This window comes from Hemicordylus capensis, chromosome 3 (genome assembly GCF_027244095.1).
Source record: "Hemicordylus capensis ecotype Gifberg chromosome 3, rHemCap1.1.pri, whole genome shotgun sequence".
In the NCBI taxonomy this organism is placed as follows: Eukaryota; Metazoa; Chordata; class Lepidosauria; order Squamata; family Cordylidae; genus Hemicordylus; species Hemicordylus capensis.
In genome coordinates this window covers 306,731,147-306,756,681 of record NC_069659.1, presented here as the reverse complement: position 1 = coordinate 306,756,681, position 25,535 = coordinate 306,731,147, and the positions used below count along the sequence as shown (strand labels likewise).

General features: G+C 44.5%; 1 long non-coding RNA gene across 1 annotated transcript; it reads left to right on the top strand.

Moving 5' to 3' along the window:
• Positions 1-5,533: 5,533 nt before the first annotated feature.
• Positions 5,534-24,535, top strand: LOC128351535 (uncharacterized). Its single transcript, XR_008319852.1, has 4 exons — positions 5,534-5,645; positions 12,997-13,201; positions 13,889-14,012; positions 24,465-24,535. It is a non-coding gene; the product is annotated as an uncharacterized LOC128351535 (long non-coding RNA).
• The last annotated feature ends 1,000 nt before the right edge of the window (positions 24,536-25,535 follow it).

Sequence of the window (25,535 nt, the reverse complement as noted above, 5' to 3'; positions counted from 1 at the left end):
TATTTTCAGACTGCCCAAAACTTTCATCTCTGGGCAGTTTACAACAAAATAAAAACAGAAAAAGTAAAACATTAGTTAAAAACAAAAACCAAAAAGTTTAAAACATTGCAAGAATTTGAAAATTTTTAAGTAATATTTTAAAACAGCATTAAAACCATTAAAACAATATTAATTAAAAGCCTTGGTGAACAGATACATCTTTAAAGACTTTTAAAAAGTTGTCATAGATGGGGAGGCTTTTATTTTAGTAGGGAGCACATTCCAAAGCCTTGGAGCAGCAGCAGAGAAGGCCCATCCCTGAGTAGCCACCAGACGAGCCAGTGGCAACTGCAAACGGACCTCTCCTGATGATCACCAACACCTTGTATTTTGCCCGGAAACATATCAGCAGCCAGTATAGCTCCTTCAATATGGGAGTAATATGGTCTCTCTGCGATGACCAAGAGACCAGCCTGGTTGCCGCATTCTGGACCAACTGTAGTTTCCAGACTACATACAAGGGCAGTCCCACATAGAGCGCATTGCAGTAATCCAGTCTGGAGGTTACCAGCAGATGTACCACTGTTTTGAGCTTGTTCATCTCAAGAAACGGATGCAGCTGGAGTATCAGCCATAGCTGGTAGAAGGCACTTCTGTCTACTGCCTCAACCTGGAACACCAGGGAGAAGCTCGGATCCAGAAGCACCCCTAGACGGCATATCTGTTCTTTCTGGGGAAGTGTGACCCCATCCAGAACAGGCAGATCAAAATTTCCTCTCAAGTTTTGACCCTACACAATAAGTACCTCCATCTTATATGGATTCAGTCTCAGTTTGTTATCCCTCATCTAGCCCATCACTGACTCCAGGCAGGCATTTAGGGAGGTTATGCCCTCTCCTGATGATGCTGACATGGAGAAAGAGATTTGGGTGTCATCAGCATACTGATAGCACCCTGCACCAAATCTCCTGATGATCTCTCCCAGAAGTTTCATGTAGATCTTAAATAACATCAGAGAAAATATGGAGCCCTGAGGCACACCATACAAAAGTTCAGATTTTGAAGAAGAGCAGTCTCCAACGGACACCATCTGGAACCTGCTTGAGAGGTAGGAGCAGAATCACCGCAAAGCAGCGTCTCCCACTCCAAACCACTCAGACGCTCTGGAAAGATACTATGGTTGATAGTATTGAAAGCTGCCGAGAGGTCCAAAAGGACCAACAGAATCACACTTCCTCTGTCAATTCCCAGTTGGATATCATCCATCAGGCCAACCAAGGCAGTCTCCAGCCCATAGCCCACCTGAAAGCCAGTCTGAAATGGGTCAAGATAATCAGTTTCCTCCACGGCTGTCTGGAACTGGGAGGCCACCACCCTCTCAATTACCTTGCCCAGCCATGGAAGATTGGAGACAGGCCTGTAGTTGCTCAACTCTGAGGGATCCAAGGTAGGCTTCTTCAGAAGTGGTCTAATAATTGCATCCTTAAGACAAGAAGGCATCCTTCCTTCCCTTAGAAAAGCATTTATAATTTCTACCAGGCCCTCTACAACCACCCTGCTGGCAGACATGTCTGGCAAATGTCAAGAGAACAGGTGGTAGGCCGCACCATTCCAATCAGCCTATTCACATCCTCAGGAGTCTCAGACTGGAACTGATCCAACCTAATCACACAAGAGGAGTTGCTGGACACCTCCACATCAGACACTGAAGTAATTGTGGAGATGGACTAAGTCGGATATTGTTAGGAAATCAGAATTGTGATATTAGAAAATAAGTAGTTTGTTCACATGACCAAAGTGGGGAGGGCTGGAGGAAAGGCAGGATCCTACTTGCCTTCCCCCAGATGATCCAAGCTTATTCTGGAACCACCAGGAAGGTCATGTGGGTGCGCGAGCAGCCACCCGGAAAGTCATGTGGCTGCTCGCGCACCCACATGACCTGCATGGTGGCAGATTCCCAAAGTGGGATTGGGAAAAGGAAGTCCTTCCACATCCCACAATGTACCACACTGGTAGCAGAGAGGCAGCCCTCTATGATGTGCCTCTCCCTGGCACCAATTCCCCCTGGATTTTCTCATAAACATGGCTCCTGGGAGCTGCAGAAGCACCCACATGATCTAAAGATGAGGTAGAACAGCGTTGGGGGGGGGAGGTCTGTCCTGCCTTGGTTAAAGATGATCTACCCACTTAAGCAGGTGCTGGGTAGGAGAGGTTCCTGTGGTTCCAAACAAGGCTCTTGACCAGTTCCTACCCACAAAAGGCTGGTCCTGAGAACAACTTCAAGGTATTTAAACATCTGGTTAAAACATTGTCTTTCCTTGCTTAATGTGTGCATATCCTGTGCTTGTTGGTTGGTTGATTGATTGATTGATTAAGTGTCGTCAAGTCGGTGTCACTGTCAACTCTTAGTGACCACATTCTATCCAGAATAATTTGTCTTCAACTTGGCCTTTAAAGTTGAAAACAAAGGGAGGAGAATTGATCTTGTGGTAGTAAGCATGACTTGTCCCCTTAGCTAAGCAGTCCACCCTGGTTGCATATGAATGGGAGAGTTGATGTGTGAGCACTGTAAGATATTTCCCTTAAGGGATAGAGCCACTCTGGGAAGAGTATCTATGTTCTAAGTTCCCTCCATGGCTACTCCAAGATAGGGCTGAGAGAGATTCCTGCCTGCAACCTTGGAGAAGCCGCTGCCAGTCTGTGAAGACAATACTGAGCTAGATAGACCTATGGTCTGACTCAGTATATGACAGCTTCCTATTTCCCTATGTTCCTAAAGTCTCTCAGTGGTGCATTCATTGTTGTGATAAGAGTCCCTGGTGGTGCAGTGGTAAAACCGCCGCTCTGTAACCAGAAGGTTACAAGTTCGATCCTGACCAGGGGCTCAAGGTTGACTCATCCTTCCATCCTTCCAAGGTCAGTAAAATGAGTACCCAGAATGTTGGGGGCAATATGCTAAATCATTGTAAACCACTTAGAGAGCTCCGGCTATAGAGCGGTATATAAATGTAAGTGCTATTGCTATTGCTATAATCAAGTCCATCCACCTTGCTGCTGGTCATCCTCTTCTTCTCTTTCCTCCAGCTTTTCCCAGCAATATGGACTTCTCAAGGGAGCTGGATCTTCGCATAATGTGTCTGAAGTATGATAGTTTGAGCCTGGTCATTTGTGCCTCGTGTGAAAATTCTGGATTGATTTGTATTATTTTTCCTGGCTGTCCATGGTATCCTCAAAAGTCTTCTCTAGCACCAAATTTCAAAAGCGTCAATACCTTTTCTATCTTGCTTCTTCAAAGTGAAGATGCCAGCTTGGTATCTGTGGTATGCCAGCTTTTGGTACTCTATGGATGCCAGCTTTGACATCCATAGAATGTCACGGGGGAAAACATTGTCCGAACGATTATAATCTTCGTAGTTATAGACACGTCACAGCATCTAAATATCCTTTCCAAGGATATTTATGCTTGTACAAGAGTACAATTGCAGGGTTCTTTCTCTGTAATTTCTCTGCACTTGCAGGACTTTATCTCTGATATGTCTGCCTGGACACCATTTCCCCCAGCACTTGTTATTCAGAACAAATAATCAGGAATACCTAAATTACTCCTATAGCAAGGAAACCTCAACTTCCAGTTAGTTTTGTAAATCTCAACAATTTCCCATATGTCCTTTTAATATGGAAAAAGCTATCAGCATAAGGAGAAAGAATTACTGTCCTTCTGATGATATGTAACAATCAATATTGTACATGAGGGGAGTATGCAAGTCTTGTTGTTATCTGCCTTCCTGATTGGCTTCCAGCAACAACAATACCCCTGCTAACTTGGCAAAGAAGCACCTTTTAACATGGTGGTTCTCTTTATTTAGCGGGGGAGAGTAACTGGCCCTGTCCACCCCCAGCACAGTACCTCTAGTGACTGTTACTGGTGTCTATCTTATGTTTCTTTTCAGATTGCGAGCCCTTTGGAGACAGGGATCCATCTTATTTATTTATTATTTTCTCTGTGTAAACTGCCCTGAGCCATTTTTGGAAAGGTGTTATAGAAATCAAATGAATGAATAAATGAATGAACAACAACAACAATTTTCTGAGGGCTCATTAATTAATTAATTATGAATTAATTGGTGGTAATTTGTGATGTTTATTCTGGTCATTGACAAAAATAAAGAAACATACTTCCATAGGCCTGATTCATGACAAACTGTCAGACTGAAACTTTTGGGGAGGCTAGCCAAGCAATGGCTAGATTTGGTAAATTTGATAGCATGCAGAGTTGAAATTTACAGGTATCAGTTACCTGTAATTACCTGTTTTAATAGGAACTGAATCTCATTTCAGTCATTTAAACAGCAGTCAGTATATTATTATTATTACATTTTATATCCCGCTCTTCCTCCAAGGAGCCCAGAGCGGTGTACTACATACTTGAGTTTCTCTTTCACAATAACCCTGTGAAGTAGGTTAGGCTGAGAGAGAAGTGACTGGCCCAGAGTCACCCAGCTAGTTTCATGGCTGAATGGGGATTTGAACTCAGGTCTCCCCGGTCCTAGTCCAGCACTCTAACCACTACACCACGCTGGCTCTCAGCACTAGCAATTTGGTGCCTGGTGTGCAGTATTGCTAGGTGTAGGCATTTTTTATTTTAGCTTGCCATACCATCACACAGGTGCTGGGGCCAGGAGAACTGTAACACTAAGCCAGCAGTGGGCAAACTTGGCCCTTCAGTTGTTGATCTACAACCCCACCTTCCCTAGACACAATAATTTGGGGCTGGGAAGGAAAGGAGTTCAACAACAGCTGAAGGGCCAAGTTTGCCCATCCCTACCGTAAGCCCTTCACCGTTGCCAGAGACATGTCATGTCATGGTCAAGTGAGTTCCAATAAGCTGCTGATTGGTTCCCGCCCCTATAAAACAGTTGTACATCCTTAATTTAACCAATTGCTTTGTAAGCTGTCTAAACTATTATGCAGCCAGATTTTCAACAAATTCTTCTTAACAGTTCTGCCTATCTTTGGTGAATATAATGCCCATCTTCAGCTAGTAATTGGAAGAAGCCTACCATAAGCAGATGCAGTACTGTGGAAGTGCAGGTCTCATTTCCTTGCTGTTGTATAATATGCACAGCATAATATCTTTAGGATGCATAATCAGCAGCCCTCAGCAGAGAAGATTTAGTCAGGGACTTTTGGGCAGGGGACAAGGGGGGCAATTACCCTGGGCCCTACACATGAAGGGGGTTCCCATCCAAAGTGTGACTCACTGAAGCTATTCACATGAGCAGAAAACAGGGTGACCCCATGAATACAACCTTAACCCTATTTCAAGCCTCACAGCAAACACACGTGCATTTGGTGAAGCCTCGGCAGTGAATATGAGAGACTGACGATCAACTTTCACAGCTTGCAATGTCGGTCCTCCAGCGCCCTGAGTGGCTAGGGGAGATCACATGACCCAAGGAGACCACTCAGAGGGCTCCAAGCAGCAGTCCCGCTTTGTAGCTCTCTGATTGACCCCATGAATACTCAGTTAACCCTTTCCTGGCACACTCCATACACCGCAGCACGGTTTGGGAAGACAGAAGGGGGAAACTTCCCCTCACCCGCTCACCCTCCCCACAGCTGTGGCTGTGGCCTCCATGGCACCCCACTGTATATGTGTGTAGAAGGTAAAAGGGAGAACCCCCCCACACACACACTACTGCCATAGCCAAGTGGCGACTCTGCCTCCCCATCAATCCGCCACTGCCACCCCTTGCTAGCCTCTCTGGGCGTAGGAAGGTGGGCATGTGGGGGAGGGTGCCCACATCACCCACCTTCCCTGATGCTGCCACTTGCCACTCTTGCAGTGCCAGCAGGGTGGGAGAGTGAGTGGCAAAGTGTCGCCCACACCTGCCCACCCTCATTGGCACTGCTACCCTCTGCATCTTGATGATGGTGCAGAGGGTGGGCAGGTGGGTGCAGTGTCACACCGAGGCAAATTGGGCACCTGGACTGCCCCCGCCGTGAGGCCTTCCGCCACTGCTGTGAGCCTCCTGCTGCCACCACGAGCCCCCCCTCGCCGCCATGAGGCCGAACCAGTGATCCTTGCGTGGACAGTCATTCCAGCAGTCGCTCCCACTCCACCTGCTGCCACCACAGGGGCCTGCCCCAACCCTGCCCCTGGCCGCACACATGGTGGCTAGAATACTTCTAATAATCACTAATTTGGCCTTGCGGAGGCGGAAAACAACCCTGCAGCAGCCGTTCAATGCCTCGCCCACACCTTGGGGGGCAAGGGCCCCATGGTCTGGGGCTAAGAGCATCTCTGGGTGGGTGGGTGATGCTGAACATCTGGCCACTCACCCCGTCCACCGGCCATTTGCTACGGGCCCCGCATTTTCGAGGGCCCCGTATGGAGCACATCCTTGCATCCCCTTGCAGGGTGCAAAGGGCTCCCTCTTGTGCAGCTGTGAGGGGGGGGCAGGAGCACTCCCAGGAAGGAGAGCCCCATCCTCCAGCGGCCAGGGGTGCCACAGAACGGCCCTGGTCAGCAGCGCGGCTCTGTTGCCACCACCGTGGTCGACCGGCCCAGCCTGGAAGTGAGCGCGACAGCAGGTCGAACTGCTGGGAGCCTCTGGAGGTGGGATGCACAGCGGGGCCCGTTGCTCTGTGGGAAGGGGCTCCCCTGCCTGCGGGAAGTTCTGCTGTCCATCCTACCTGCTCCTTGCCTGTTGGAGGCCTTGTCAGACCCACCCCGAGCAGCCACCATCTGCTCAGGAATTTGGAGAGTGATGGCAAAACTCCTGCTGCACCCAGCCCTTCCTTTCCCTGGATTCTGAGCGGGGCAGGGGCTCGATTCTTGGGCTGCTCTTTCAGCTCCTTTGCTGAGTGCATCTCTAGCTCAATTCCTTTTGAACTGGCTCCCAGCAGCAGCAGCAGCTACAGCAGCAGCACTCCCCCCCGCCCACTGGCACCAGGAAGGGGAGAGCAGCAGCCGCATCAGTGGTGGAGTTTCCACCTGGAAAGGGCAAGGGTGCTGTTACCCTTGCCTTGGTGGTTGGCAGGGTGTGTGGGTCAGGAAGCATCTCCTCTGAGGCAGGAGATGGAAGGAGGAACCAGCGGAGCCCAGAGCGGTGTACTACATACTCAAGTTACTCCTCACAACAACCCTGTGAAGTAGGTTAGGCTGAGAGAGAAGTGACTGGCCCGGAGTCACCCAGCAAGTCTCATGGCTGAATGGGGATTTGAACTTGGGTCTCCCTGGTCCTAGTCCAGCACTTTAACCACTACACCATGCTGCAGGCAAGGGCAGCTGCAGGCAAGGGCAGGGACACTCCTGCTCTTGTCCAGAGACTTGCAGGGGACAGGAAGGGGCATGAAAATCCCCATTCATCCATGATACTTGCTCGGTGACTCTGGGCTAGTCACTTCACTCTCAGCCTGATCTACTTCACAGGGTTGTTGTGAGGAGGAACTTAAGTATGTAGTACACTGCTATGGGTTCCTTGGAGGAAGAGTGGGATATTCTATATTATTTATTCTTCTAGATGATCCATGCACCCTGTGGGGTGGCTGGAAAGCAGTTTTACAGTTGGATCTGGGGTGCTGTGAAGCAGCAGGGAGCTCAGAGGCTGGAGGCAGCTTTGGGAGCTGGACAGTTGGCTCTGAGGGCTGCGGGCGGCAGACACTTGGCTGAGCTGTGCCGTGAAACGGCAGGGGGCAGGGAGCTCGGAGGCGAGCAGGCGAAAGTTCCTGGCAGTGGCAGGGGGAAGCAAGGACTTCGAGACAGAGATAGAAAAACGGAGGACAGAGAGCATGAGCACAAGACTTGCGGAGGGGGAGTGTCTTGCGGGGGGTGAGAGCATTGCAGGGGATGGCAAGAGCAAGCAAGAGTGTTGCGGGGGCGATGAGAGCAAGCTAGAGCATAGCGGGGGTGGCAAGAGCGAGCGAGAGCATTGCAGGGGGCGGCGAGAGCGAGCAAGAGCGTTGCGGGGGCCGGCGAGAGCGAGCGAGAGCGTTGCGGGGGTGCGATGTCACAGGTGAGCTCCCTGCCTGGCAGCTCCAGGTCGGGCTGAGCGGGAATCTTGCCTGAGAGCCTCGGGAAGCCACTGCCAGTCTGTGTAGAGTAGACAGTACTAAGCTGGATGGACCAATGGTCTGACTCAGTGGAAGGCAGCTTCCTATGTTCATATTTTCCCTTGGGCTCATTCGCAAGGTGCCTGCCACTTTAAGGAAGCTCAGTGCTGTTTGCTGGACAGGCTTCCCCCAAGCAAACTTCTGCTTGCTTTGCAGCCCACTCTGTTATCCAGTCTCTATGGTATCCCCGGGGAGGGAGCCTCAAGCCGGGTCCCACAGTGTTCCGTGGCTCCACACGGGCACTGGGAGGGGGTAGGCAACCTCCCCTGCTTGCTGAACCTGGTTTTAGAGGAGGGGCTGGGAACTAGGTGACCCTCTTTTGACAGAGCCCTGTTTGAGAGCTTGTGAGGTTTCACACGGGAGTGCTAACCCCGCCTTCAGACCTCAAGCCCTGTTTTTGCTTGTCCTGAGAATAGCCTCATTATTTGAAATGCACAGGAAAAGGAAATGATCCTTTTCATTCAAGGCATTAAAATAAATCAGTTAAACATAACGCCTGAATAGAGAGATATCTCAGTATTTTGGGTTATTAAATTAACACAGGATAACACAGTGGCTGAAACACTGTGCAATTTTATGCATGCAGTGAAATGTGACGTTTGCACTGTGGCACAAGAGCACCGTTGCACAAGTGCAAAAACTGCACAAATGGAGTTGCAGAACAGTACATACATTATATATAACAAATGCACTGTTGCACAACTCCATTTGTGCTATTTTTGCGCTTGCACAGCAGTGCTCTTGTGCAACTGCACAAACATTACATTCCACTGTGTGAGTAACACTGCACAGTCTGTCAGCTAGAGAGAAGAAAGTGGGAGCTCAAATGAACATTTTGCCCATGAGCTTAAAAAGGGTACTTAAAAGGCCCTGCATTTAGTCCTTAATAGGGTCTGTTAATGCTGACCACCATTTTCTGGTCTTAGTCATGGTAGTTAAAGAGAGGGGAGAAAATGATAGATAGATAGATAGATAGATAGATAGATAGATAGATAGATTTCTCTTCAATGGATGTTCAAGAAAATGCATTTTAACTTGCATTTTGAGGCATTTTTATTCTTCCACTTCTTCGATGAAAATCTATGGGTGTAGATTGAAGATTCTACCTTTTTTGTGGACCATTGAGTAATCCCTAGTATACTCTGTGATTTACTTTTCTGTTTGACAAACTGAGACCAGTGGATCAATAGAAAGTGAAAAATTCAACTCACACATTGCATAGAACTGCCTTATGTAGAGCAATTGACTCACTCACTATGTATCTGCTGTTGATAACATTGGAAAGAGAATTTCCCTTTCTGTTGTTTATGAAAGTTTCACAAATCAATGCAGATTTCTTAAAGCAGATTACAGTATTTGCATGGATTTATTTGCATTGACTATTTGCCATTGATGGCATCTTCACCTAAGCTTTGGACTATTATTTCTCACTGAAGTTTTTGAGCTATTATTTATCACCGAAAAGGGAAAATAATGAAGCCAAAGGATGTTTAAATTTTTTTTAACTTCTTCCACAATCCATAAAGACAGACATCCGAAGCCCTGCTTTCAAAATCAAATGCATACTCTCTACATTACTTAACACATACATGTTCATAATAGCTTCAAACGGATTCCCACAGTTTGAAAACTAAAAGCTTAGATTTTAAGTGGATTGAGGGTGGTGTGGGGTGGTGGTGGTTAGAATATTGTTTTAAAATTTCAAATTGTGTTTTAAATTTCTTGCTTTTAAATTTTTTGTTTTTGTTTTTAATTAATGTTTTACTTTTTTAATCTTGTTGTAAACCGCCCAGAGATGTAGGTTTTGGGCGGTATAAAAATATGTTAAATAAATAAATAAATAAATATAAAGCTAAAGCACTGACTAAATTGGGCAGCAGTGGGTGGGGATGGTGGTGGTGGTGGGGAGGACTGGGACTAGAATCAAGGCCTTGAAGGCACTTATGTTTCATTTCCCCCCCTCCAAGAGACCAAATTATCAGTGTATATCTCATATGAAGCATGTACTCATAAAAGTAAACCTAATAATATTTTGAAGAAAACACACTCGGCTCATTCACATAACCCCAAAGAAGGTCGGAGGAGCTGTGCACACTCCCGATCTGCAGTCATGTGAATTCAAAAATCAAAGTAGGAGCAAGGGAGAGTAATCATGTGGGAGGTGGGAGCTTGATAGGACCTGTGCAGCCTACCCACATACTATCCCTGGCATTTTAACTAGTGTGGACAAAAAGTCATCCTATACAGCTCCCACCTCCCATGCAATCACTCTCCCCTCTTGCTACCTTGAATTTTGAATTCACATTCTCATGGATTGGAAGTGATCATGAGTCCCCTACTCTGGCTGGTTGCTCCTCCAACCCTGTTTTGGGTCATGTGAATGGGCTTACTGGCTAACATATATCGAAGGGATGCACCAGTGCAACAAGTGATCAGCCTAACAGAACTTCCCAGCTAACTGCACTGGTACAGTGGGGAGGTGACAATTTTTGAAACCCTTCCTTTCCCAGGAAACCCTGTGCCACCCAGAAATATGCCTCTGACTGTTGTGCAGTCTGGTCTTCTGTCCTTGCCTGCAGAGGCGTAACTAGGGAAAATGGCGCCCGGGGCAAGCACTGAAATGGCGCCCCCACGCGCCCCCCCGCCCCCCAACATACTACATTATACTTAGGTTTTTCCTCACAAGCACCCGCCGCCGCCAAGCCAGGCCACTGACTGGCCGCCAGGTGCCAGCAGAGCAATGGGGGGGCGCGGGCAGCGCGGAAGGGACCGCTCATGGGGGAGGGGGCACCAACACGCTCCCTTGACTGCTGCAGCACTGCTGCACTGAGCAGGAAACATTTGTATTAACAAAAAATTAAAAAAAAATTAAAAATATTTTTTTGTCATGGCGGCGCCCCCCACGTGACCAGAAAAGATGGCGCCTGGGGCACGTGCCCCCCCTGCCCCCCCCATAGTTACGCCTCTGCTTGCCTGTTCTACAGAGCTGTATTTTCTGCTGCCACTAACCAGCAGCAAACTGCTTCCCCGAAGACTTTAATATTTTTCCATATCCATCCCCTGAAAATATCAAATGCCACCCTCCCTATTTTGCTACCTCATAATGGGGCCCATTCCGATCAGCAGCAGTCGCGAAGGAAAGCTGGTTCAGTTTCAACCATGCCATTAGGGGATGGTGCCCACATGATTATGCAGGACCAGGGATGGCGTGCTGGGGTGGGGTGGACAAAGGCAGAGCAGCATGCTCTCAATTGCCCACATGCAATGGGCTGCTGCTCACCAGAATTGGCTCATAGTATCCCCCCCAAGGGAGCTTTGGGGGGGGGATACCAGTAGAAAACATCTTATTCTAATTTCCCCCCTATGTGAACTTCTTGTTGAAAAGCGATACAGACACTCCCCGACTTACAAACACTCGACTTATGAGCAACCCATACTTACAAAGCTCCAGAATGTATGAAATTAATGAAGTCCCCAACTTACAAACACCAATCTGCACATAAAAACAAGCCATCCCTCATAGGAACTATATATGTTCTAAGTTATAAACATCCAACTTACAAACACATTTTTAGATCACAACGGGACTCCCTCTATATAAATATTAATCAATCATCATCATCTCTTAGCTGTTTCTCCCTTAAATGACAGAAATTGGTCTCCCATTTTATCTGCCTGAGAATTTAGTGGATAAAATGGGAGGGACATTTCAGAACAGTTATCTGTAAAGAGTCATATAAATGCAATGTTAAAACATATATCTCAGTCTAATAGCCTCAGTATAGCTGTTCTCGACTCCTACTCCTTGACAAAATGAAAGAACTCAGCTACCATTCAAGCCCAATTATTTTTCGTATTGGTTTGCAGCAGTGCCGGGTCTAATGTTTGTGTATTGCACATTTTATCTTTCTGCATATTTATTAATGTACTGACTTTTCAATCAAAAGCATCTCTCCAGATAATGGAATTACTCATTCCCTTCAGTTCACTTTTTTCAGTTATTTTTATATTATTTCAGTTATTATTTTAAAAACGTAAACTGAGTTAATAAAGTGATTAGCTTTCTTTAGATAATTAGTGACTTGCTTGCATTGTCATTTGTTTGTCAGGTACAACATATACACATTCATTTCAAGCTATGTTAGATTACTCCTCTTGATCATGAGGAAATCAATAACCATAATACAAAAGCATGCTGGTGTTTACTAATTCAATTTTTCCTTTTTCAGTTTCAAATTAAGACTCCAATTTTTGCAGAGCTGCCTTATTCCTGGTTTCTTTGAATAATCAATATTCATCTGCAGTCTAATAAAGCAGATGAAGCCATGAAATAGGTGAATAATATACCTCTGCTGTCTGCATAAAAGCTGGACAGTGGAAAAACCAGCCTTCTCTTTTGAACTTCACTTTGTGAAAACTCCAGCCCTCTGAGGTTCCACATAGCATCATGATGTCATTGTCAGTGATAGACCTCTTCTCCTCCATGCATTTGTCCAATCCACTTTTAAAGTCAGCTAAGTTGAGCTAAGTTGAATTGGTATGGGTGCCACCCACCCAGCCCGCCCTTTCCCCCACGTATCTTTGGTCAGCATAATTCTTATATTCTTTATTAGGAAGGTATGCCTGTCTTCTTCTTAGTGCTCTGATAGAACATGAAAAAACTTCACAAGCACAACAGCTATGCTTAGGGATACTATATCTGAACATGGAGTTCTATATAGCCATTGCTTCATGCAGCAGCACCCCCAAGCACAGTCCTTCAGTCTCACAAAAACAATTTAAGGTTAAGAGGTAACCTCTTAAAATATGCTTCTACAACTAATACAGCTGCTGCATGTTCTACTTCCTAAATTTTCCAGAACTAACCACCCAATATCTTCCCCTCTAAACTCTACCTTCCAGCTGCTATTTCTAATACAATGAGGCTGTTCTCACAAGCAGCCTAATGCACGCTAGGGCAGACCAACCTGGGTTAGGTTGCTCATGTGGAATGCTGGGATCTGCACGGATGAGGATGAAGCCAGAGGAAAGAGAAGGTCATGACCTTTAGGGACTCCTGGGGAGGAGCAGGGCATTCTTTCTCGCTGACAGCTGTAGGAGCATTCAGGTGAGTAAAACAACCACCCCCACCCCCCTGAGGCATGTTGGACCCCAGTTATGGGAGGAAGGAAGAAGGGAAGCCTTGGAAATCATAAGTCATGTTGGAAATCATAAGTCATGTTGTACAAGATTTGTTTTAATTTACTAGTGGAAGGACAGGCCAGAAAATTAAGAGGTGTGGCTAGAGGAGGAAGGAATAGTGCTTAAGGGGCAGAAGGAAACCAATTATCTAGTGTTGCCCATCTGGAGATGGCCCTGTCATAAGATCCCACCTTGAGTTCCTGCTATTTGCTTCATAGTGCATGTATAGTCAAGAAAACAAGGGTAGGAGTTTTAATGTTTGGACCATTCATTCAGGCCATAGTTTTTTAAGTGTGGGCTTAAGGCAATCAATCAGTCAATCAATCATAGTGATGTTAGTGCTTAAAAGTATTTTCCCACTGTAATTCTAAATTCTTATCTTCATTTCCAGCTAGAAAGAACTTAATTAAATAGCTTCTTTAAAAATATTTCTTTAAAAAGGTTTGCTTTATTTCTAAGTATTGCTTTATTTTTGTAAAGAAACAGTTTTCAACTTGCTAAATAGATCTGTAATAGATCTTGTAGACTTGCAAAGCTCGAAAAGCAATGGAGCAGTCTTGCAAAATGCTTTGCCTGGATCTGCCAATGTCACCCATTCTCAAACTTTCTTTAGTTTCCAGTAACCTTCTTAAAGAACTCTCTGTGGATAAATGAATGAAAACCTTGACACTAAAACAACTGAACTAAGCAAAAACAAGAATGGACAACTTCCAAGACTGAAGGAGGATGAGAATCAGGTATGCTCTTAGCAGTTACCTACATGTTTTCTCTGAATCACCTCCTATCAACCAATTTAAATCTTACATTATGTTGTATTCAAATTGCATGTGAAGGAATGATATATTTGCATTAGGGGTGTGCACCAACGTGCTGAACCAGTTTGCCTCAAACTGGTCTGGTCTGGAGGTTCAATTGTGGACCAAACAAGGGATGGTTCGGTCCACCATCGAACCAAACTAAGCTTGGTTTGGGCAGACTGGTTGGGCGCCAAATGGGCAGGTGGTGGGGCAGTGAAAGAGGCAGTAAAGAGGTCTGCTTACCTGCCAAACATGCCGTCCATGCCACTGCTCATTAGGGTTGTTTTTTTCCTCCTGTTTTGTTTTTGGCCCGAATCCAAAACACCCCCATTTTGTTCTTTGTTTGAAATCAGCCAATCCAAAACACTCCAATTTGGTTCTTTGTTCAAAATTGCAAAATCCAAATCTGAAATGTTTTGGATTTTAAAAATGGTCCTAGGGCAAAACTAGTGGGTGGGGGTGGTAGTGCCCAATGGGTGGAAACTACCACCCAAATTTCAGAGGAATTGGGCAAAGGGCTGATCTTTGGTGAATTTTTGAAGTTTAAGGTTTTTCCCATAGGGAAGAATGGAGTTTTCAGCAAAAGTATAGCTTCACGTCGAGGGTAAAGGTGTGGCCCAGAGCAGAGTAGGGTGGGTGGTAGTGCCCAGTGGAGGCAAGGAAGCTGCCAGAATTATTTCAAAGGAATTGGGCAGAGGGCTGATTTTTAAAGATTTAATGGAGTTTACGCATCTTTAAAGTTCTTCTCCGTAGGGAATGATGGTGATTTCAGCAGCTCCATAACTGCACTTGCAGGGCACCAGTGTGGCCCAGAGCGAGTGGTGGTGTAGAGCACATAGGGTGCCAACCACCCCTATTGGTGGCTAACCCATGGGGTACTGGGTTCTGTTTTTTCTGTTTTTGAGTGTAGATTATCTGATAGCATATGAGAGTGGATTCATGGTTTGTTGTAGAAAATCTCATGTGCTACCAGAGAATCTGCACTCAGAACACCTCAGAAACAAAAGAACCCAGCAGCCCATGGGTTAGCAACCCATGGGGTTGGTTGGCACCCTATGCACACTACACCACCACTCACTCTCATCCACCCCAGTGCCCCCCAGGTGGAGTTATGGGTCTGCTGAAACCTCCATTATTCTCTAGGGGGGGGAACCTTAAAGACACGTAAACTTCAACAATTCCTAAGAAATCAGCCCTTTGCCCTATTCCTTTGGAATCTGGGTTGTGGCAGGCACCCCTTGTGGCACTGACACTGAACCCACTGTTTTGCCCCTCAGGCCCCCTTTCTGCCCCAAACACATGTAAACCAGAAATTCTTTAAAAATTCTTTAAAAATTGGTAAAGGAGAAGCATGTGTGCGTTTTCACTGGGCTGCACTGGGAGGGTAAGTGGTGGTGCGGGCAGTGCACTTGGTGGGCAAGCAGACCCCTTCACTACATCTCTTGCCACCCCTCCCCCTGCCACCCCTTCAGAAGCCAGGGTTCCTCCCCCCTGTACTTGTAAAGGGGAATTTCCCTTTACAAGTATTAGCCACCAAACCGCCAAATCAGTCCAGTCAAATGGACTCTACTGGCCAGCCGGTTAGATCAAACTGGTTCGGCAGCACATGGTTCAGCTCCAATTCAATTCGAATTTTTGGTTCATGTGCACCTCTAATTTGCATCGCAAATTGCACATGGGTGATGTCAGACCACACGTCCAAATGTCACAGCTATTTTAAATGACACTCATAATGCCGTGGATAAAATAAACTCTGTAGTACATGTGGGGAATATATGGGTCACTCTGTTAAAATTGGCAGCTTTGCTAATTTGACATAACATGTCTCTTAGAGTTTGGGAATGTCTTTGCAGGACAAAAATGAAAATAATTCCCCTCCTTGCAGGACACTATTCAGCAACTGTTCTTGGTTAGCTTTGACCCACAATTGTACTTTATTCCTAGAGGCAATTGAGAAATGTTAGATTTATTAGCAGATGAGCAGAATAGACTTGGTGGCTGGAATCCCCTCAGCATTGCATTCCGTTTTCAGTAACCACAAATTCCTCTCTTGTTTCATATAATATAACCTATCCCCTCAGAACAAATATATCTTTATTCACTGATCATGTGCACACCCTCAGCACTCCAAAAGCATAGATTTTTAAAGTCAAATACTGCATTGCTGTGTTTTGTAATGGTTCACATTAGCAAAATTTGTTATGTTGGCATGCTGTTATTGTTAAGGTTAAAAAGTTAACTCCTTTTAAAAATCAAAAACAAGAAAAACTGTGGGAGACAAGAGGATTTAAATGCATTTTTTGTACCTTACTATTTCCAAATTGTTGGAATGTGACATCCTCTTCCTTGATCCTTCCCACAGAGAGAAACATGAACAATAATCACTTTTATTTTTTTAAAAAAATAGTGGAAACATGTGTAGAAAAATCTGGAGTCTTGTCAAGGATCCTGCACCAGTATCCCCTAGAAACTTTTTTCAAAACTTTGAAATGGCATTTAGACCAGATCTATGCTCAGATTGCTTTTGATACTACTGTGTTTGGCACAATGCTTACAAGCATGACCTCAGAATTTCTCTCAAGGGATTTCTCCTTGCAGTGTAGTAGATACTAATAAAGTTGTGCAATAATTCTTTTTCATTTCATTACTTCATATTTTATTACTATTAAAAAGATAATTCATTTAGTTATTCATTTGTTAGAATCGCATTTGGTTCATTACTCATTCATTACCATTTCATTCTTTTTTCTTAACTCCTGTTCATTTTCACACCCCATTACTTTCAATAGGAGGCCAGGCAACTGGGGCTAGAGGAATTACCCATACATTGGGATGAAGTTGTTCCATTAGTGTCTAAGAGAATGTAGATAGAGACAGGAGGGTCCTAAACATTTGATTATAACTTATTTGTATTAAATTGTGTCTGTAAACCCCTTTGGGAACTTTTGAAAAGCATGATATAAAAGTGGTATATAATCATCATATTCATATTTGTATATTGTTGTATGCAACCTTGAGCACTGGAAAGTGATTTTAATCAATCAATCAATCAATCAGTCAGTCAGTCAATCAGTGAGCCATTTTCTGAGTTGATGGGTGTATAAGTTGTCCACAGCCTGTAATGGAATAGCTTTGGCTCAGTATATTGTAGGCAGTTGAAAGACCCAGCACCCTGGAAAAGAACTGTCGCAGAAGGGGCAAAAGACTCATCCTGCAGAAATAGGGCAAAAGTGTTTCCTCCCCCGCCCCCAAATCCAACAACCACTCATCCAGCAACAATTTTGAGGCTGTGAGGTTTTTAAATTGCTCATAGATTGTAATAAAGTGGAATTATTCAATTACAGTCTGTGGGCAATGTAAACATCCAGTACTCAAGAAAATGGCTGCTGGGTGGGCAAAAAAGCCCACCTTGTCCTAGTTTCTTTGGGTGAGGATTGCTTTTTACCCCCGGAAGTTGTTTCCCTGCTTGCATCCTCTTAAGTAATCCCATTTGAAATACATTTCATCATACAGAGTAATGAAAATGAATTAAGTAACACAAAGGCAAGCACTTCATTATTCATTTGTTAAATTATCATTTGTTTCTTAGGAAATGAAAAATGAATGGCTCCATTCAGTTCAATTTTTTCATTTGTTATGAAGTGAATGCACATCCCCTAGAGTGTAAATAATTTGCCTTAGGGGGCCTTAATGCCAAGATAATGAATTTCTTGCCACATTCTTTCACTGGTCAACAACCATTTTGTTCATATTGCTATTTTGTTGTATCAAGTATTTTGTTGTATCCCATGTACTTTGCCAAGACAATAAAATACAAAAATCATTTTGTCTTATTGACTCATTCCACAAAAACTGACATAATACAGCTACATTGAAACAGAAAGGAAAGAAGACTGTAGTAGGTTGTTTCAGTCTGTCTATATAGTGTCTTTGTTTTCTGCTGATGTGCTTATTATAAGTATTTGCTTCAGTGCCTGAGATGTCCCTACCATAAAAGAATAAACATGGCCTCAAAGTCTGAACGCATTGAAAATGCAATGCTCAGCTAGGCCACTCATGCCAAGTTAACAGCAATAGATAGTGATGTCTGTGTTATTGTTTTTCTTCTTCCTTTGTTTAAGAAAGAAATAGATGCTCACTGATGTCTGAAGATATTATATTACTATAAGACACTTCTCATCTTTGCAACTGGCACACAGCAGGTAGTAGGAGATTCCTTTTGCATCTCCTCCAACTAATGAGCAGCCTAAATTTTCATCAAAGCATTTTTTTTAGTTAATAGCATTTTAAATACCATTGGACAAGATTCATGCTTACCTTTTACACATGACAATCTAAGATCTGCATGCTTCAAAGACATGGAGAGTCTCCACATGAGCAGTGTGGAGAGCCTTATCGGGTTCTGCGGGGAGAGTGGGCTTAGTCTACTCTCCCTGCAGATGAGCAGGGAGCCGTGCCTGGGTGGCCGGATCGTCCACCAAAACGACTACCGGCTCCATCCTGGAGCTGGTAGGGGCATTGGGGATTGGGGGCCACCAAGCCCTCAGAAGTCCCAGGATGCCCCATGCAAGTGCATGGGACTTTCTGGAGAGACCCCTGAGGCTGGGAGGTTGCTTGTAGTCTCCCAGCTGAGGGTCTGCTCGTGTTGCCACAGTGCAGAGCCATGCCGTGGTGGCACACAATCAGTAAAATGGGGTCAGCGGAGCGCTCGTTCCACTAACCTCATTTAAGGAGGGCCTTAAGCGGGCCAACCGCCAGGAGCTCCATGGCTCCCAGCGGTACCCACAACTGCAGGAAAGTGGGCTGGGCTCCCTTAGCCCGCTTTCCTGCAGTTGTGAGAATAGCCTCGTGGCATGCATATTTTCTCCATAGTGGTCAATTCCCATCTGGAAGGATGCTTTAAAACCATCAGCCTCCATGTATGTATGTATGTATGTATGTATGTATGTATGCATTTGTAGACTGCCCCAGACTTCCATACAGTCATATGAAAGTACCATATCCAGTGTGCCTGCATAGTTGATCTAGTTTTTAGACATGATGTGTTTTATCCTAACTGGATCCTCTTTGAACAGAAGGCAGTTCTTCATGATCTAATGGAGGGCCAGTTTTTGTCAATAACTTCTTCCCTCTTTACCCCTACACATGGCTCATGTAACTGCACACACGATAGTCCCTCAAGCCTCAGGAACATGTTTTAAGGGGCACAGAGGTTTTGAGGAAGGCATGGTTGGTGAACATTGTCCACTCTTTGCCCCCACCTCCACAGTTCCACAAACATCACACTAGCTTCACAGAAGATAGCTGCATGGCTGAGGAGGTCTCTTCTTGTTACCTCAGTGTCATTGGTAGTATAGAAAAGAGTCCGGTAAAGAAGCATGCAAAAGGGGGGGGGGAGGAAAAAAAGCTCTGGTCATGTCCTCATTAAATGAAGATTTTGCAAATGGTAGTAAAAGCTCGTAACACAGAGTGCATCCCAGATGCCCTTATACTTCTAACTACCATCAGTCCCTGCACAATAAAATCAAATGAAAGATGTGGCTTTCTTATCAAAGTAGTACATCTAGTTTCTAAACTGTGCAGATGTGCTTGAATACCTTACCTTTCTTAATCTATTCCAGTTGCAGGGAAATGCTTGCAGAATTCTGGATATTTTAGTACAGGATTCACAGGCAATCAATATCACATGAGGGATGAGCAGTTAGTACAAGGAGCAAGATCACTAACATGTCTGAACTGATTCTGGTTTGCAGTGATATATTCACTTCCTGATAGAAACTCTGTTTCAGCTAATGGAAACCTTTCTGTTTAGGACAGTTGTGGGCCTTTTATACAGTTTCCTTAATCTCTTATGTCTGGAAATAGCATTTAATATTATCGGCTTTGCTTATTAGAGCAATGTGTGTAATCCAAAATTGATACAGGCCAGCATAATCTATTCTGTAAGGCTATAATTAGGATACTCATTTAATTTCTATGTGGTTTAAAAAATGTTTCACAAAGTAGATTTGACTGTGCTTGAAAATATAAATAAAATAAAGCACAGTAATTTACTAGACATCTGATTCTCCTGGACATGGTTGTGGGCTGGAAGTCTGAGCATGAAATATATGTAAATACTAACTCTCTCTTCAGGATAGTCACTGGGCTGGCTTGGACAATATTACTCCAACTGACCCAATCACATAGATACGGTCATTTGTGCATGTATTTGTAGTGCATGTAGGGGCATGATTGGGATAAGTGACCACTCCCACCACCACCACACACACATGGTTAGGGAAAGACACCCTAGCACAGTGGGAATGGGAGAAGGACATGTGTGTTAATGGCAGGGGCGTATCTGGGGTAAAGCAGGCAGGGCTCGTGCCCCGGGCGCCACTTGAAGGGGGCGCCATTTTTAAAATTTAAAAAATGGCTGCCAAAAACAAAATGGTCACCACACATGCTCAAATGGCCTCTGTGAGGTCCTAGGCCATGCCAGGCCTCGCAGAGGCCATTTCAGCATGTGCGGTGGCCATTTTGTTTTCAGTGGCCTTTAAAAAAAAAAACTGCACATGCTCAAATGGTCCCTGTGAGGGCCTAGAGGCCAGCAGAGGGAGGGGGAACCTTTGCAGACCCCACCCCCCAAGGCCTTTAGGAAGCCCCCTGAAGGGACTACAGGTAAAAAAAATATATAAGATAAGTCATTGTGCACATATTCAGTTTGTTATTATGTACAGAGAATCAGGGCTTGTGAATACTGAGCTAAAGCTTATGAGCTAGGATTGTATTCATTTGCTCTTACTCTGCTTCTTGTGATAAGTGAGTTAAATGTGATGTCTTAATAATATGGCTATTAATAGTGAGTTTGTCTTTGAATCAGTGTGAAATCCTTAGTATTAAGGCCTACTGGGAGTTTCTTGCTCTTTCTCTCATTTTAACTGTCTTTCTGAAATACTAGAATATATTCCAAGCAGTGACACAGTTTGCTCTGCATATCCTTTAATTATTTTCAGAATATCTGGGAAAAGTCAAATTCTCCATTTATTTTTAAAACTTATGTAATAGTGATGCTACAATGCATAGTAGAGAACTAGGCACTTCTGTTTAGTTTTCCAAGTACACCTCCACATAGTATTTGGGTATTTCATGAGCCCCAGCATACTGAAATGTGTAGTTTTCCAGCATTTTTTGGTCTGGCTACGTCCACTGCTAAATAGTTTTTGAAATATTAAAAGATTAACGAGCTTGGCTCGTATTTTTGAGCTGATATTATGGTAAAGTTGTCAGGACAGTGGGTGTCAGATGTTTGGACAGGGGGTGCAATTTCAGTGCTTGCCCTAGGCCCTATTTTCCCTAGATACACCTCTGGTTCACGGCACACACATTCTTATTGGATATGGTTGTGCCAATCAGAGAAGTATTGTCTGAAATGTCCCATTTTCTCAGGCTTCAAGGCAGTTATTACATTGCACTGTCCTTTATGTCTTTTCTGCCCCATAAAATAGGTGTTTGGGTTGAGCTGGGAACCTTGATATGAAGGATGCTGGACCACAATCACTGTTTCAAAACTGCATCGGGGCTGCCTTTGAAGTCTGCAGCAGCCACTGGGGCAGGCCATTCTGGAGGCGGTGGACTGCACATCATGTCAGCCATTATTTCAATTATTTTAATTTAAATAGTCCTCAAGGGTTATTTATTTAATTGCAACTGTTCTTCACAATATTTTGCACATAAAATACGAGTCCAATATTTCTGGACAAAACATTTTATTATATATCATGGCAAAACTATTGAAAATCAGGGATTGTTTTAAGGGAAGAACCCCTCTCCCTGCAAAAACAGTGTGACTCTTAAAGCTGCTTCCCATTTTTCTGGTGCAGCTAGCATCCCCGGCTGCTTGTTTTCTATTTTCAGGAAACCAGTTTTATTTTGAGCAGTGGTGGTAAAATGCTGCTTCCCCCCTAATACTGGGCAGAGACAGATTGATCAAGGCTGTACTTATGAGCAGGATGTAAAGAAAAAGCTGGCATTGCTTAAGATTTAGGAGAATTTCCATTTGGCCAAGTCCCAAATTGCAATGACACAAGAGCTAGGAAGCAGTTTTTCAAAGAAGATCCATAGCAACTTCTGCTGATTTATTGCATTTTTCTCCCTCATGAACATGTGAAAAACAAACATAAATAGAAAGAGGATAAGAAACTCCAATGCAAAGTTCACATGCAGAGCTGATTGATACCATTCTGTGATTTCCCTAGTGGCTTTTAAGTTCACTCTGGGTGGCATGTTTTAAGTTTGGGGCAAATCCTGAGCTAGAGGTCAGGTTTTTAATTTCATATCAGCGCTCAGTTTGGTGCTCACTTTGCTTTACTGCATAAACTTCTCTTAACAACACTATGTTGTTACTGTAAAGAAATGCATTCCTCACGGATATATATACTGCACAGAATTCCAGCATAAGTGTCTCTGTAGCTTGAGGTGTTGAAAATGTGGCCCGGTTTATCAAAAACACAGCTGCCTTCCTTGTGGTTCCAGAATGCTCATAACAAAAAGATTTCTTTACGAACTTATGAGAATACCCTTAGGAAAACAGCTGCGTTATTGCAAAGCCCATGAAATCTTAGGCAAGTCTGAACTATTGTAATTTAAATAGTGCTTCATAGATTTTTTTTTCACTTAAATTTCAATTTTTTCCTAGAAATATATTGCACAGAAAAATATGATAATTGTTCGAATATTATTAACAATTCTATCCTTTAACATTTTTATTAACAGTGCTGAACATTATTTTTCTTGCCTGCTGTCACAGCAATACGAATACAAATTAGGGATTGTTTTAAGAAATAAGTGAGCTGGTTTGAAAACTTGTAACCAAATGAAATTTTGTTGAATTTAAGAGTAATTGTGGTCAAGGAGGCTGGCATGCTGTACAGGGTAATATGATAAGTTCCGAGCCACCTATACCCTCATAGACCCTGAAGAAATAGTGGAGTCCAAGTCAGCCCGAATACAGGAGATTTTGTCCACAAAGAACCCATTAAAAGTGTCACAGCAGAACACCTCCGGGAACTGATTTGAAGGAGCAGAAATTATACTCCTCGTGACCTGGAATAGCTCTGCCAAATGCAAACCCGCAGATGCAATGAACATTGACCAAAATCTCTTTTTTGCCACACACACCACTACTGCATAAGCCTTCAAATGGGTCCTATGCTGCATCCTGTCAAATTCAAGCCAAGTTCTCCTCTACTTGCACTCCAATTGCCTACCCACCTGCTTCAGCCCTTGCAGCTCCTCGGTATACCAAGGGGCCATTGTTGAAGCAGGTCAGGAGGGACGCCTGGAGCAATAATGTCTACTGCCCTGGTGAGTTCCCTATTCCAGGTTCCCATCAGGGCATCGACAGAATCACTGGCCACACAAACTTCAAAACCCTCCAAGGCCTTTTGGAAACCTATTGGGTCCAGCAGCCTTTTTGGGTGGACCATCCTAATAGGTTCATCACCATATAGAGGTTTACGTATTGAAGAACAAGTGACTGCATCTGAAATCTGCCTGAGAGGTAGGAGCGGAGCCGTTGCAAAACAGTGGCTCTCACTGCCAACCCCCTCAGACACCTCAGGAGGATACTATGGCATCAAAAGCTCCAAATGGCACTGAGAGATCCAAAAGGACCAACAGAGTCACACTCCCTCTGTCAATTCCCCATTGGAGATAATCCATTAACCAGTTTGAAATAGGCCTAGATAATCAGTTTGCTCCAAGACTTCCTGGAGCTGTGAGGCCACCACACTCATAATCACCTTGCTCAACCACGGAAGATTGGAGAAAGTCCTATAGTTGCTTAATTCTGAGGAAACCAATGCAGGCTTCTTCAGAAGAGGTCTAATGATTGCCTCCTTAAGACAGGAAAGCATCCTGCCCTCCCTCAGAGAAGCATTTATCATATCGACCACGCCCTCTACAACAACCCCACTGGCAGATAGTATAAGCCATGTTGGAAAAGGGTCATAAGAACAGGTGGTGTAGGCCTCTCTGTTCCAGGCAGCCTATCCACATCATCAGGAGTCACAAAGTGAAACTGATCCAGCCTAATCACATAAGAGGAGTTGCTGGACACCTCCACATTAGACTCTGCAATAATGGTGGGATGTGAGTTTAAGTTGGCCCGAATACGAGATATTTTGTCCATGAAGAACTCATTTAAAACATCACAATTGGTAATTGATGCTTTCAAGTTCTGATTCAAGGGAGGAGGAGCATGTACTAGCCCTCTCACAACTTTAAACAACTCCACTGGACGTGATCTGGTGGATGCAGATGTGCTCTATGTTGTAATATGGTTTTCAAATGTGCTCTATGTTGTAATATGTTGGATTCAAGTCAATTCTTTCTCCATTTTTACTCCAGTTGTCCACCTTGCTGCTTCAGCTCCCATAGTTCTTTTGTATGCCAATTTCAAAGTGGTTTGGAGGGAGAGGACGCTTAGGTGAGTTCATATCTACTGCCTTGGTAAGTTTGCTGTTCCTGTTCTCCACCAGATCATCAATAGGATCACCGGCAGAACCAACACTAAATCCTTACACAATGCAATAACCTTCTTGGCTGGATCATCCTAATAGGGCTCTCACCGCTGCAGACGTGGGACGTGATTGTGAGTCCAAACTTAATGCGATGGTGGTCCATCCATGACCATGAGGAAATCATAGGAGTCCCCACCCACAGAACACCACCCTGATCAGAGAAAAAGACCAGATCAAGTGTGTGACCAGCAACATGTGTCAGTCCTGAGACCGCTTGGGATAGGCTCATAGTTGTCATGGCTGCTATGAACTCCTGAGCTGCCTCAAATTGGCCTCAAAGTGAACATTGAATCCCCCCACACCAGAAGCCTGGAATACCAAGCCCAGTACCAAGTCCATCAGCTCAGTAAGGGACTCTACTGGGCAGCGGGGTGATTGGTACACCAACAAATGTCTCAGCTTATCCCTGGTCCCTAAACTTCAGTACACACATTTGATATGATTAGACACTTCAACAGGGATCCTTGTAGGGGAGATGATATTCTTATAGACCACAGCCACTCCACCCCACTGCCCATGTCACCTGCTCCTTAACAGGATACACTGGAGGGAGAAGCTGGGACCAAACTGGACCACAAACTAAGTCTCTGTGATACATACCAGGTCAGCCTCTTCATCCAGAATCAAATTGTGGGTTATTTCTGATTTATTTTGGACCAACCTGGCGTTACCAAGGAGCAAGGTGAGGCTCTATGGGTAGTTGGCACTGCTCCCCAAGGACAAGGTGCTGGCAGGACAGCCGGAAGGGGAAACAGCTCTTAAATTTCTGATTTCTCTTCCCTTGTAATGGACTGCTGACCTGCCAACACTACTTCTTCAGGTCTGGTCCAGCCATCAAGCCAGCTGAGCTGGCTCACTGGCCAGATCAGGGGATATAGTTGTGAGGGGGAATCCAGTG